The 15,092-nt window shown below is 41.8% G+C and overlaps 1 long non-coding RNA gene across 5 annotated transcripts; it reads right to left on the bottom strand.

The window, feature by feature from the left end:
* Window positions 1-423: 423 nt before the first annotated feature.
* On the bottom strand, window positions 424-5,737 carry LOC146497119 (uncharacterized). Of its 5 annotated transcripts, none has more exons than XR_014870712.1 (4): window positions 4,033-5,737; window positions 1,580-3,443; window positions 1,348-1,411; window positions 424-949 (listed from the first exon to the last, which is right to left on the bottom strand). It is a non-coding gene; the product is annotated as an uncharacterized LOC146497119 (long non-coding RNA). The 5 variants fall into 5 exon arrangements; XR_014870711.1 differs by having other exon boundaries at window positions 4,037-5,737; XR_014870713.1 differs by having other exon boundaries at window positions 1,580-4,245; window positions 4,499-5,737.
* Window positions 5,738-15,092: the final 9,355 nt, after the last annotated feature.

The raw sequence follows: 15,092 nt of genomic DNA, 5'->3' as shown, positions 1-15,092 counted from the left end.
ACATCACAGTAAATTATAAGTCACTCTTGAGAGACAAGTTCAGTTGCAGATGGATTTTTACTGCTAAGACAAGTCATGCATCCACCACCACAACCTTTCAACCTGCCACCACACCATGGTCTATGCATGTGCACCACCACCACACGCTGTACCTGGCTCATTTTGAGTACACTGTACAGCCTTGTTAGTTCCCAGAACTCGAAAAAAATTGAGGAAACTCGTTGCCTCAAAAAAACTAAGTAAAGCTTACTTAAGATGACTGTTAGGACAACTTACACATTGCAAGTCTGCAGTATTAAGAATAACTTGATATTTCTGACTGTACAATTTTAATTGTTTACCTACTGACAAACATTTCAAGTTCAACTAAATGAAAAAACTATTTGTGGTAACCTGAATATGATTAAAAATAATTAACAACACTTTTTGTAATGATGTTAAAATCAGCCCAACTTTTATTTTCAAACACAACAAAGTATAACAGCCAACATACTGGACACTGTTCTGCTGAACAACAAACAATTATATTGCCATCACTGTTATAATCTTACAATGAAACAAAGTCTCAGATGTAATTATTCTGAAAATAAGTTTAGGCCTACCACAAGTTTGTTTTGTACTTACATTACTTATATAATCAAAATAAAATATTTATTGTTCTGTCACAAGTGCAGTCTCTGATTTAAACAACACATTTGTTTTTCATTCCAACACAGGAGCTGGAATGTTGTAATGTTTTAAGGATGGCTTGTTTCCAGTCCAGGCATTACTGCCCGAATGACTGTCATGGATCGAGGTGATCCAAATGTAAGTGCAGAAGAAGGTCTTTAACTTCCCTTAAGTACAGTGGCAGTGGATGTGGGTTGGAGATGCAATGAGCTTGAACCTGCAGGCGACCATCTTCACTGACCACACCATCTGTGACGGAGGACTCATCTCTCCTGGTGTCCTGCGAGCAAACAATCATATTTTTTGGAACATGAACTTAATTGCTTTCTTAAAACATTTTTTTCTGCATTTGGTATGAAACAGACTCCAATTTACACAATCTCAGGCTCCCTCCCCACCAGAGAGGTGACATTCAATGTCCCAATTGTCAGTCTGGATAGCCCTGACCCCCACCCGACACACAATAATGCCATGAAAGCATCATTTTAAAAAGGGCTATGCAAACATGGCCAATAACTTTCATTCTAATGATGTGCAAAATGATTTGGGAACAAAACAAATTTTGCTGTTAGAAAACTTGCAGACTTCACTATATACAGTGTAGACCCTCTAAACTAAGTTTGGGGGATGTGATCTTTCAAGAAATGCAGACCAAACTGTTGTTGTTTGTTTACTTACACAGCATGTCTTGTAGAATTAACTGGAGTCACCAGCAACAGCATAGTGCAGTCATATCTCAAGTCTAATAACAGAAGACAGGAAAAGATCAGTAAAGAAACAACTTCCCCAAACCAAAGCACAAATAAAACGATAAGTAAAACAGGCTGATCCAAAGTATGATTAAAGTTCAGCCTGATTAATATAAATGTCACTGACAGTTGCTAATATATTGGAAAACCGAAATACTTACCACTGAGTTGATGTCTTTCTGTCCAACAACAGGAGTGCTGATCCCGATCCTCAAAGACAGTAAGAAGCAAGCAGAGGGAGAAAAAGCAGAACAGTTTTCAGAAACTGATTTTATCCTTAATGGCTGTGCAATTATTGTAACATAGAGATTGCTTATGTTGTTAAATAAAGGCTAGATTTGACATTAATAGATGCCACAGATGTTCAAAAGCTGCCACAAAGCATGAAAAAAAAAAATGGACGTCTCCGAAAACGTCAGAGCATTTTTGCAAATATGTGATGTCTTGATAAATCGAGCAGATATTTGAACTTTACACAGCTACATTCTCGCCTGAAAATATCTTAAAAGTTTATTTTGTGACCCAGAAAAAGTAATACGTTTTTTAGCCGCGCTCCTCTGCCATTGCTGCGTTTACAAGTATGCACAGGCTCTAATGACCACCCTCCTCCTTTTCCCCAGACTACCCTTTCTGGGTCACAAAATAACCTTTTAAGATATTTTCAGGCGAGAATGTAGCTGTGTAATGCTCAAACATCTACTTAATTTATAAAAATAACACATATTTGCAAAAGTGCTTCCACGTTTTCGGAGAGCTCTGTTATCCACCAGCGCAATAGCTGACCGGGAGGTCAAGGCTTGATAGAGTCCAGGAGCACAGCTAACTCCTGGCTTATTGTTTTCAACCCCCCTGCACTCTTTTGCTACTCAGGTTAAACATTATATATATAATTAGTTAGTTAGTTAGTTATGGCTATGGATTGAAAATACCCCCCACACCCCACCCTACCCCTAACGGCTACACCTCCCGAAGAATTTTGTCTGGGCTCTTATCTCACTTTTTTATTTCAAACAATCAACAGAAAATTTCACAGACATAGTTTTATGTAAGGTTTTTAAGGCTGTGGTGTTAATTTTTAAGTAACATGAGCCCAGCGGCAGCAGCAACGCTAGGCTAACACTAACTAGCTAGCAAGATTATAATCCTGGTGCTAAACTAAGAGAAGCCACAAAATCAGTTTGAATAAGAGTAAACATTTACTCACCAAGTCAGTGTATCAGCTAAAGATCCACAGCAATGACAATAATATGTTGAGCTGAGGCTTCTCCAGGTTTGCTCAACATATTCCATATGTGTCCAGTTGAATTAATTCTACTGGCTCTCATGGTCATTTGTTATTATAGACATATTTTTCATGTTCATCCAGCTATATAGTAAATTCTATCTATTTAGTAATATCTGTCAGCTATAAAATGTAATATAAATATAAAAAATATCTAAATTCTTGAAGCTGCTGAAGGCTCAGTGAAGTTTTGTCTTCCTGCAGGTTAACAAGTGAAATCTGAAAGTGATGCACAACACAAGAGGGCGCCTTCATCCTGCTAACAGGGATGTAGAGGAGGTTAAAGCACCTCAGCTCAGTTTGTCCACATGTTTTACATTCTGCCATGTTTTAGGCTGAATAAAGCCTTTATCATAAAGTGCATTGTGTCATAGATCATTTTGTGTTATAAAAATGATAAGAATTAAGAATTATTATAATATTAATATAGCACCAGGTTCAGTTACCTTTACATATAAATTGATGGCAGAATTTTCCTTTAAGGAGCAACTTTTTACTTTTTTACTTTAAGTACATTTCAATAAGGAGAGATCGTCAGAAAGAATGAAGATGATTTATTGATGAACAGAATGTACAAAGGTGTTTGGTGGTCTGTCTCTCTGCAGAACGGAGCTCCAGCTGTGAAACAGATCAGAGCAGGACCCCCCAGAGCCTAGATGCTGGTGATGCAGATGAAGGTGACTTGAATGAAGCTCGAGTGATGAGAGGTGGAACTGGGCAGGAGGTGCTTTGCACAAAGGCGTCTATGAAGGAGAATGACAGATGCACAGTGAGATTTAAAGTACGCAGCATGAATGGTGATTGGCCTGGAGAAGGCCGGGAGAATGTGATTGGACCAGACCAGTGATGACACAAACAGCTTGACAGTGGAAGTGATAAAGCTTAGATTCAGCCGGCAGCACCTGGACAGATGTGAGACCATAGATCTTTCTTATTGAACTCACACAGAAGCTTTATTTCAGAGCCTGAACTTTTTTACTCTTAGTTGAGTAACACGAGTATCTGTACTTCTACTTAAATACAGAACGTCTGCACTTTTGCCACCTCTGCTTTTTGGTAGCTCCAGGAATGAGAACAGAAAAACAAACATTGACAAAAAGTGTAGTGGATTTATGAACTTTACATTTAACAGATCTCACAAAGAAGCTCAACACAACAGTCAGCTGTTACTGTCGGGTATGGAGGATTGAAGACAGCAGGTGACGTTGTAGCAGAAGAGAAGATTCACACTGATGGGCTTCATCCATCAGTGTGAATCTTCTGTTGCCTCGACTGTTGTTAACAGAAAGTGCAAATCAAAGTTACTATTCTGTTAAATATGGGAAATGTTACCAACTCTGTAGAGAATAATGGTGAGATGCAGTTGCACATCGTCATCATGAGAACTGATTCCTGAACCGCTCGTCCTGCATCATCTTCAATTATCAAGCTCTGTCAGCATGATCTCCATGATTCCTGGGATGTATTCCTCATAGACCACCCTCAGGTGTTTCTGCAGTGTGTTTAGCTTCTGACTCAATATACACCACAGACCTGAATCAGACCCTTTAGGTTACACACAACAGAGCAGGTCAGTCAGGAATCTTTCTGATTACTTTTTAAATGGCAGCACTGCCACAGAGAAGCTTTTAAAAACCTGAAGAATGCTGCTGAAACTAGAGGGTTTATATATCAATAAGATTAAGATTAATAAAGATTATGGCTCCTTACAGCCATCACATCAAAAAACTTATTTTTGGAGACAATGCCAACCATACCTTAAATTATCTTTAATGATTCTTAATGATAACACACTTACCTAAAACAAAGGTAATGTAAAGCATATCATCAAAGAGTAACTGCCACAGGAAAACATGACTGTCAGTGAAGACATCCATCTGTCTGCTGCTTCTACCATGGCACCATATTCAGCAGAGAAGACCACTTTGGTTTAGTCTCTCTAATTATGCGAGCTGGGACCACATCCTCACTTTAGGTTTGACAGCATTTCTAGTAGATAATGGCAGATGGCTTCAGCATGAACTGAGGCAGCGGTTTGAGGAAGGCCTCACATTATTAAACAACCCACAAACATAAAGCCCTGCTGCTGTCAAACTTTGTCATATAAACAAGTGCAGAGAACTGTGCTGAAATCTGGAGTGACAAAGCAAGGCAGGTACAATTACAAATACAGATATCAGTGTCACAGTAAAAAGCTTCATTTGAACATGAATTTAGTTGTGATGACGAGCTGAGACAAAAAGGTAATCACTTATTCCACTTCCTCACCCAAAGTGGAACCTGCTCCCATCTGGTTCCCCCTCTCCACCTGCTCTAAAACAGAATAAATGTAAAGCACCTGAATCAGCACATGAAACCTAGAGTTGACTTAATGATGCTCACAGAAAAATATGTTTACCTCACAGATGTCTGTGCAGGTTCTCAGTCATCCAGCTCATGGTAGTCTAAGGAGCTGCTTAGGTTTACCTCACATGTGAGATCATGTGCCTTGGAGAGCATTATGGACAGGAAAGTTTCAGGTCCATGAGCTATTTTTGCATCTGTAGATAAGAATTTGTGTGTACGTAAAAAAAAGCTTTGTGTGTGTAAAAATATTTACACAAGTTACAAATTCTGTTTGTTAAGTTCTGGTTACAGATACAAAGCAAAAAAAAAAAAACACGTGTGAAACTCTGCACTCAAGTTTCAACTTACAAGTACGAATTTTGACCCGATTTTTCTTCCTATCAGCTGATTGGTCAATGTCATGTCAATCACAAATTTAACTATCCAAGCAGAGAGGAGATGGGTGTGGCTGTCGGAGGGACGCGTTACTGAGCTGCAGGTCCTTGAAGGGTGATACAGTGAGAAAATAAAACAGGCGGGAATTTCAGCTGTGACTCGATCTTTTTTCTACTTTCAACAGAAAATGTTATTTTCAGTATTAAGTGACGTCATCCTCACTATAATCTGTTACTCACTGTGTCACCGTGAAGAATATATTTATACTGTAAAAAAGAAAAGCTAGAAAAACACTTTCATTAATTACACGTGATCTGTTTCTTCTTTTCACGAGTTTTTTCCTGTTTTTTTCTCACTGATGCTTCTTTGTGAATAACTCAAAAACAACTGAAGTAATGCAGGTTCATTATAACCAAAGCTCCAGACTGACAGCAAAACATGTTAGAAAATGGAAAATCCACAGCAGTGGAAAGTTCAGGAAGGTTTCTTCATGCTTCACAGGCTGCTCAGCAGAGGATGATTTAAAGATGTGTGTGAAATGGAGCGTTACGACTGGTCAGAAAATGTTATGAATGTTAACTTTTTATAAAGAAAGACAACACATTTAGTCTTTTCATTTAAATATATAAATATTAAGTTGATTAAAAATCAAAGCTAACACTATGCCAGCTTCTAGCTTTGCTTGACAGGTGTAGAAAAAACCTGATGACAGACACGAACTCCCAGAAAACTGAAAAGTCAACCAAACACATCCAAACTTTGAGCCCAAAAACAGCCGTAAACCTGTGTGGTTATTATAGTAAACACTGCAGTCTTTTCTCTGTATGTGTTACTTTATAAATAGATTTCTTGTGAGCAACACGAATGTTAACAGATGGAGATCTTTGCTGAAGTACACTGATCACTACATTCACAGATTGCTGTCTTTAACAGTCTCATCATTTTTCTTTCCTTCGTTCTGTGAGAATTTCTCCAAAATAATGTGTTGATCGCAGTTATTGACTGTCTGATATAATAAGTAGCTTTGTTTTAATTGTGCACGGCTCGTCTGTGTCACTGTTTCACAGAACAGCATCATCAAGATGTGGCGATAACCAAATTGTCCAGCAGGTGTCGCTGTGGAGATGGTGTCAGATTGTTTTGAAGCCTCGCTTTGCCCATCACTACTCTTTAGCCTTTGGGCATATTTATTTAACATAAAGAGCAGAGTCCATCTTCATCTACATACAGCGCCCCACCATCGTGGTGAGAGCCCATAACAAACATAGTAATGATGTCACAACAAGTTGTACCGTAAAGTCTCAACCAAAGTTCCCCCTGTGACATTAAGAGTAAGGGCTTCAACACGTATAATAATTTCACTTAACAAAAACTGAAGCTTTCAAGTCCTGTTATGATGAGGTGATGAAGATGTTCTGCTGTACTGATCAGCAGAGTATCAGTTATCTCTGCTCTGTGGATGAACATAAAGGCCACGACTGACGTTTACATGAAACTGTAAACTTCTGTGAGCTCGAAATGTTTGTTAAAGATTTGTTTTGATGTATTTGTGTGTTGTTGTTTCTCTTACACTTCACAGACCTTCCTTTATCACACAGACTTTATTTATCATTTTGCAAAGAAAATGTCTGCACTTATATTTCCATTTATATGTCAAAAAGGATTTTTTAGAAGATTTCTTACACACTTACAAAAACGTTAGTAATTTAAATGGACTGTTTGTTTGTTTTTGATGATGTTATCTTTTAAATTCTTAAATTGGAGTCTCCATTATGAATAAGTTACTTGGTAATTAGTCTGATTTATTGGAGACAGTTGTTCCCATGTCTTATTCCAAAAGTGTCAGAAGGAAGTAAGATTACAAAATATTGTGATATTAAGTACAAAGTTTATTTATTATAACTCCATATATTTTGATAGTAAGCTTGAAAACATGGAGTAGCCAGCAGTCTAAACCTTTAGAGCAGTAGTGTGTGTATTTTATACAGTCAGATTTTCTTTTTTAGAGAGCAGATTGAACTCCTGCCAGTAATTAGAGAGAACGTACTGGCCTCACATTTCAACCTGCTATCTTGCTGCTTTTTGAACAATAACATCTGCCCATAGATGTTTCTGACTGAGAAAGACTATTTAAGATGGACTTTAAGAATCTGAACCTTCTCTTTAATGAATGCTCTGTCCCAGTTTAATGTCATACTTTTTTTTTACTTTCAGAGAAAGTGTGTACCATGAAAATAGACTGAATTAATGGTGTTAAGAAAAAGGCTAACCAAAAACACAGCTAGAACAAAAGCAAAACTATGCATGCTCATTCTGTTTACATCTACACATTCCTGTCTAACCTGTCAGACAAAATAAAAACACCTGTGTAATTGCTCCACAGCTAAAGTATGCTCTTGCAGTGACTTCAGTCTTTGTCGAACAGAAACTCGAGACAAAGAAAGCGACTGAGACACCTGATAAGCAGGATTATTGGCATGTGCTTTTCTATTGCTACATAACAAGGAACTAAACAGTCAGTTTAAAACTATACAGACAAATCAAATAGACATATAAATGAAAGGCAACTTAAGATCATTTATTCATTTAGGAATATGATCAAAAGTATGGGAATCTTTAGGATTAACCGTTCGTTTAAAACTGAAATGGCAGCTGGGTGTTTGTAATCAATGGGATGACAGTCAAGTGTTTCATAAATCTCTGTTTATAGTGGAGAGATATATAAACACATATCACAGGAATGGAACCATAGCATGAATGCTTAAAAAAATAAGGTATTGATCATCATTATTTTGAAAAAGTAAAAAAAACCTTCTCTGTAAGAGAAACTCTACCGAGAGAAGGAAACTGAGACACACGATAATCAGGGTCATCTGCATGTGCATCGCTGCATAACAAGGAACTAAACAGTCAGATTCCTTTAGTCCTAAAACTATACAGATGGCTCAAATAGACATATAAATGAAAGACAACTCTAGGTAAGTCGTTCAGAGTGATTAACACCACAGAAAATATAATTATACACTTCAAGTGTTTCCATTTTGACTAGTAACATACGGTAGCGCCTGGGTGGAGCGCCAGCTTTAAACTCATGCACAGGTTTATGATGAGAAAACACTGAATCCCCAATTTTGTAATTAAAAACAGATAAACCATATGATAAGACCCAGGCATGTGCAGAGGGGTGGGTCGGAGGGGGCTTGAGCACCTGCCCCTTTCCTCTTGAGCGCTACAAGTGCCTTTTTCTTGATGCATTTTTAAAAAAAATTATTATGTTTAAGTTTTGTATGCGTGTGGAGTAAATAAAAGGTTGTGGCTTGCATCAGTCACTTAATGACCATAAACCAATGCTCGCCCTTGACGGCAGAGGGTGCTGGTTACGAGCCGGGAACGTAGGGGAAACACAAAATAATTGTGATTGATTGTTGTGCAACAGGTACCTCTGGGGACAGGGGTACCCGGACCTGGGATATAGAGCATGTTTGGGGAGTGTGAATGTGTGTACAGTGTCTGTTTGTGTCTGTCTCCACGTCGGGTGAGTGCCAAGTATTTGTTTGTGTATATGAGGGTGGGAATGCACGTTTGTGCCTGCGTGCGCCTGTTTGTTTGTGTCTATATGTCAGCTTGGGTCTTAGACTCAAGCTGACTGGAGACCAGGTCACGCCTTCGATGCTTGTTCCCTCCTGGAGAACACGGCGGGTCTGGGCCCGCGCTGGAATGGCGGCGCAGTGGCAGGATGGCTGCTGTGTTTGCTTTGGATTACTCCTCACCCCTAAACCAACCCTGTTGCTTGTCTTGTGCTCCATAATGTTGTACTGTTGACATTTATGTGCTTTCTGTGCAGGGGAGTTTTTTTTTGTTTCCTGTTCTCATGCTGTCCTCCCAGGAGCCCAGCATGAGTAGAGGTCTCTTTATTTTCTCTTGTACTTTCCCATTGTAGTGTACATTTCAGTGGTTTTCTGTAATGTTACCGATCTCTGACCTGTATCCCCATGTGATGTCTGTGTTGTGTGTGTAAGGTCGGGGGGCGGGTCCATTCCACTGCAGGGCAACCTGCATGTGGCAAATAAAGCTGATTGACTTGACTGATTGACTTGACTCCACCTCTCTGGGAACATCTCAGGCTCTCCGAGGTATGGAGTCCTATCTCCCCTCACCACACTCCCTGCCAGTGGCTGATGCCCTCAGATGTTGGTGTGTTGGTGGTACATGTATGTACCGATTCACTCCTCGTGGCCGATAGGCGGGGCCTGCCGCCTGTGGCCCAGCTGGGCCCTTCCGGGGGGTGGGGTGCTGTTTATTAAACTCACTTGCACCAGAGCTGCTGCTTTCTGGGTCCTAAATCATTCTCACACGGCTTGCCCCGGCAACCCGTGACAGTACGAACCAGCCAGAATGGACCCAGCGGCATTAAACCCGTCCGAGGAGCTCCGGGACGACATTACCTACAATGTGGCCTGTGGTTGGAAGGCCCTCCGGAAGAGCTTCGCCGGCTCTTTTCCGGCTTTCCATTGCTATTGGAATTGCTTCCCCCGACCATGCAGGCCTTTCTCCAGCACACACCACACCTTCTCCCAGCCACTACTGCCTCGCTGCCCGCAGGGCTGGACTGGGACAAAAAATCAGCCCGGGCATTTTGACTAGAGACCGACCCACCAAAAATGTGACGTCATTCAGGGGTAAAACCGCAAAGGATTCTGGGAACTTGCGGCAAGTGGTACTAGCGCATGCAGGCTTTCAATTGAACTCAGTTACACAGCGATAAAAAGAAACACAAAAAATGGCAAGAAACTGTTGTATTATTAACTGCAATAGCCGGTGTTGTGCCAAAAAGTGATTGTCTGCCAAAAACTGATTTCTGGTATTTGCCAAAAACTGATTGCTCGTATTTAAATTGCTATAAGTCACTTGTTGGGCTATAATATGTGACACATATGTCAAATGCATCCCTCATGGATGACATAAAGTCATATTGAGCTACAAACAACATTAGTGTAACAAGGTAGAAGCCGCAATCAGTCTTTGGCAGTGACTTTTATATAACCTTTATTTATGCCGTTAAAAAAAAAGTCTAATTAACATTAAAAATGTCTTTTGTAAGAAGTAGTTGGACAGCAGAAATGGCTCAAATATTACAATAGTTCTGTAAAAATATTTAAAGTGGGGATAAAGGACCGGATTGGGTATAATGTAAGTACAATAACACAGAGTTGTAAAGATACTTGAAAAAACAGATAATTTTTTAATTCCGTATATAGCCCCTTTGTAAACGCTGTTCACCGAAGTCTATTTACCAACATAGATATTACACATAAAAATACACGCAAACATTGGAAATCAGTTTTTGGCAGGGCAATCACTTTTTGGCACAACATCTGTTGCATGACAGCCACGGGAAGCCGACGGGTAAAGAGATCGGTTGTTATCGGATTACATCGTGGAAATTGTTTAAGCCATGTTTCCGGGGTAACAAAGCCGATGGATGGCCTATAAAATTGCTAAACAAGGGGGAGGTTGCATCCGACCTCCTCGGCTGTAATTGGTCCAGCCCAGAGTCAATCATGACCAACTGGCCAATCCAACACCTTTCATTCATACCCTTCCAAAAAAACAAAAACAAAAATCGATCAGCCCATAAAAACAAAAAATCGCCAGCGGCCCACCGGGCAAATGCCCGGTATGCCCGATGGCCAGTCCAGCTATGGCTGCCCAACCCTGCCGAATGTGGTTTTGCCCAGCCCGTCGGAGCTGTCTGCGGGGAGGAAATGATGATCTCGCCCCCGGCGTGTCACCCCACAGCCGGGACTTCTGAATTGCCGGCTGTGGTGAATGAGGACTCTTTTCCTGTTTTGGACTATGGAACTGTTTATTCCGGGGCTGTGTTTTGTGGGGGAGATACTAATTCGAACAGCTATTCACCTGCTCAGCAGCCTTCGGCTCAGCTAGCTGCCCAGCAGCCACCTTCAGCTCAGTTAGATGCCCAGCAGCCACTTTCAGTTCAGTCTCCAGTGCCTCCAGTTTCTCCTGCAGTTCAGTCTTCAGCCTCGCTACCCGTAACTCAGACTCCAGTGTCCCCGCTACCCGTAGCTCAGGCTCCAGTGTCACCGCTAGCTTCGTCACTCGTTTTGTCCCCAGTCTCACTCGTTTCTTCTATGCAGGGAAAAAAATCTAATTTCCACCCAGGGTGTTTCTTGTGTTTTAGCTGCTTTGTGCACAGTTATGCACTCCAGGGCCTCCCCAGAGGCTAGGTTTCAGTCCCCAGCTGATTCTGGATCCCTGAAGGTTAAGCAGCCCCCAGAGAACTATACTGTGTCAGCGCTGTCTGGGCAGAGCCAGTGCTCATCACAGCACCCATTGCCTTTGTGTCTGCCAGAGGACGCCGTGCCTGCTGGCTTTGCGATAGCCTCTGCTGGAGGGTCCAAGGGATCCGTCCAGCCTGCAGTGCCGCCACCGTTTCCGGCTTCCACGCCGTTGCCCGCAGTGCCACCGTCTCCGGCTTCCACGCCGTTGCCCGCAGCGCCACCGTCTCCGGCTTCCACATCGTCGCCTGCAGCGCCATTCTCGTCTGGTCCAGCCTCAGAGTCTTCCGCCTCGTCTGGTCCAGCCTCAGAGTCTTCCGCCTCGTCTGGTCCAGCCTCAGAGTCTTCATCCTCGCCTGCAGCACCCTCATCATCCTCGCCTGCAGCAGCCTCATCATCCTCTCCTGCAGCAGCTTCATCATCCTCGCCTGCAACAGCCTCATCATCCTCGCCTGCAGCAACTTCATCATCCTCTCCTGCAGCAGCCTCATCATCCTCGCCTGCAGCAGCCTTATCATCCTCTCCTGCAGCAGCTTCATCATCCTCGCCTGCAACAGCCTCATCATCCTCGCCTGCAGCAACTTCATCATCCTCGCCTGCAGCAACCTCATCATCCTCGCCTGCAGAAGCCTCATCATCCTCGCCTGCAGCAGCCTCTGCTTCTGCTTCTGCTTCTGCCTCTGCCTCGCCTGGCCCAGCCTCCGTGTCTTCGCCTTCAGCATCGCCTGGTCCAGCCTCCGTGTCTTTGCCTTCAGCGTCGCCTGGTCCAGCCTCCGTGTCTGCACGCCGTGTACTACATAAAATCAGTTTGAGGTCAACCAGAATTCATACATAAGGCACACTGGCGATTTTTGAGAAAATTAAAGGATTTTAAGTGTGCCTTATAGTGTGTAAAATAAGTTTTACAGAAGAAAAGAATATATCGCCATATATATCGTTACCGCACATGCTTCAAATTATACCGTGATATGGATTTTAGGCCATATCGCCCAGCCCTAATTCCACTCTGAAGTTGTATTGCTGAAGTCTCAGTCCCCATCTTTCTATTCTGGAAGGTGGTTTCGATCTTTGGTTATTCCAGATGATTTCGAGTGCCTTGTGATCGGTCACCAGTGTGAATGGATGTCCATAAACATACAAATGGAAATGTGCGCAACTCCACACAATGGTGAGTGCTTCTTTCTCAGTTTGCAAGTATCTCCTTTCCACATCACTCAGTGCTCTGCTTGCATATGCAGTAATGTGCTTCATCCCCTTTTCATCTTTTTGACAGAGAATGGCACCCAGTCCTGCAACGCAGTTTCTTGGTCCCAACCCCATGTCCAATGTGTGAGCCTGCGCAGTGGCTCAGAGATCGATGAGAAGTCCTTGATGAACCTTGAGCAGTAATTGGCCATGCCAAGGAGACTTTTGATGTCAGCAGGTGTTTTTGGGTTGGGAGTGTGTTGAACTATGAAACTGTGCCAACAATCCACAGTGTTCCCAATTCTCAGGCCGTGATTCCTCTCCTTGATATGTGGTGAAGTTTTGTCCTCCTTGGTGCCTATGTATCAGTGTGCTGCTCCCTCCACACATTTCTGCATTTGACCTAGGAATGAGAGATGCCACATTTAATACAGTCCTATCCACCATCCAACAAAAACTTAAACCATTCCACAGGAGATAACAGAAACCACGATCAAAGCGCTGAAGAACTAACTGTGATCCTAGCATAACAATCCCACGCAGACTGCTGTGTCCACTGCTCTCTGAAGTAGGGCTCCTTGATTAGGCACATCGGCATCAGGTGAGTGATTAATCCCAGGTGTGGCTGGCTCAAAGACGGGAAACTCTCCAGGCCTGGTGTGGCAGCAAAACCAACATACCACAGCACACACACAAACACACACTCACTCCAACTCGTACACAGGGAAACGAGGGACCAGGAGCAGATCACACCAACCAACAACCAAAAGCATTCCAGAAGACAAATGAAACTAATAAATATACATCGAACCCAAAAACAACACATGATCCCTGGGTGGCAGACCCAGGCCCATGACACTTACAGATGATGACGCTTACAGATGATGACGCTTACAGATGATGACACTTACAGATGATGACACTAACAGATGATGACGATTACAGATGATGACGATTACAGATGATGACACTTACAGATGATGACGATTACAGAGGATTGACGCTTACAGATGATGACGCTTACAGATGATGACGCTTACAGATGATAACACTTACAGATGATGATGCTTACAGATGATGCCTTTTCAAGAGCAACAGATGCAGGAACTCTCAGAGACACAGAGAAATGGACCTTCCCTGTCGAGCGCTCGGAGAGAAACTCCTGCTCATCCCCTCACTCTGCGCTTCCCCATTAACCCACTAGATGGCAGGTTTGCCATTAGAAGATCAGGAATAGACCCATTCATTGAAACATTGATCCCATTACTTACAGAACAAATGGCTCTGACCTGTCATATAACAAACTAAAAAACTAAAAAAAGGGGCAATTTTAGCCCATTTTCAATGAATCAAAGACAATATTTGCTGTTTCTGTGACACACTACTAAAAATATAAAAAGCATACAGTACTGTACTTGTTTGAGACGTAACATTTTAACAACAAAAGTATAGATTGTAATTTTTTATCAATATTTTGTACATTTGTACATTTCAATGACTCTATTTTTGGAGTCTAGTTTTATATATCTGTATTGTATTATACATACACATTAAAAGTGAACCTCTGTCCAAAAAATGCACTCAGTTTACTTCTCATTTACTGTGAGCATCATTTTCCCCCAGTAATTACCGTTAGTATATATATATTTTTTAATATTCCAATCCATTCTTCATTTGCAGCATTTAAATAACCTTTATCTGATTTGATGGTTTTGTTACATACTTTAAAAAAATGTTTTGCTTTTCTTGTACAAAACAGTGATGTCATGTTTTGTGACAAGGACCCAGGCACAGAGAGACTTGATGAATTTAAGAATCTTATGATTTAATAAAGATATTTACAGAGTTGCACAGAGATGGTAAAATTATGATGACTAATAACGGAGATGAAGACAACAGACGATGAGGACAGGGAGGAACAGGGGTTTAAATGCACCAAGGAGACACTCAGAGGGAACTCAGGACAACTGGAGACATTTAAGGATGCAGGGACTGACAGAGACAGGGAAGAAGTCTCATCGTGATGAGTAAAGTTTATCTTGCCTGGCTGGGCAGCTCTCTGGATGCTCAGCCCCCCCCAAAGCTCTGATCCTAGAATCGCCCCTGGTCTCAGGAATGGAGAACTGATTACAGTAGGTGGAGAACCGTGCTGCAGTGGAAGAATTTAACAAACGAAATGTCTTAGCA

This window comes from Neolamprologus multifasciatus, chromosome 18 (assembly GCF_963576455.1).
Source record: "Neolamprologus multifasciatus chromosome 18, fNeoMul1.2, whole genome shotgun sequence".
NCBI classification, from domain to species: domain Eukaryota; kingdom Metazoa; phylum Chordata; class Actinopteri; order Cichliformes; family Cichlidae; genus Neolamprologus; species Neolamprologus multifasciatus.
This window is presented reverse-complemented; position numbering and strand designations above follow the sequence as displayed.